Genomic DNA, 666 nt, shown 5'->3' with positions numbered 1-666 from the left:
CCAGGGATGTGACCACATCCTATGTAACAAGACCCGACTTGCCCCTGGCCAATCGGCGGGGCCCACAGTCACCTCTCCTCCTCTTACACCCCCCCCCTATAAAACTCCTCTTCCCATTGGGCTAGCTCTCTCTCTGCCACCTGCTGCTGTGTCAGTAAGGAGGGTGGGGGAGCCAGACTCAAGTTTGAAATTAAGGACTCTTTGCTTTTGCATCGGACTCGCTGGCTCCCTGGTGGGCTCTTGGGAATCTTGAAATCTGTGCATAACAGTAGCTATAGCTACAGCCCTCAAGGGGAAGACATCACCTCAATATGTACAGGGCATAGGACAAGCCAGCAATAATACATGTAATAAAAGAAATATGAACTGCTACTCTTGTGGCCAACCTGGGCACTTTAGCAGAGAATGCCCAACTAAAAATATTAATACTCAGGCTAGATGGAAAACTCCTCAACAGCCTGGAAATACATCAGGGAACAGTATTAATCCTCCAACAACTGTTTGTCCCAGATGTCAGAAAGGATTTCACTGGGCAAAGGAATGTAGATAAAAATACAATAAAAATGGTCAGCCTTTAAATTCAACAAACCTCTCCCAAGGAGGTTCTATCCCATCACCTCAATCGGGAAACTCGAGAGGGGGCCAGCCCCAGGCCCCTGCAATCAT

Source organism: Myotis davidii, unplaced genomic scaffold (assembly GCF_000327345.1).
Source record: "Myotis davidii unplaced genomic scaffold, ASM32734v1 scaffold325, whole genome shotgun sequence".
NCBI classification, from domain to species: domain Eukaryota; kingdom Metazoa; phylum Chordata; class Mammalia; order Chiroptera; family Vespertilionidae; genus Myotis; species Myotis davidii.
Note: the sequence above shows the minus strand (reverse complement) of the source record.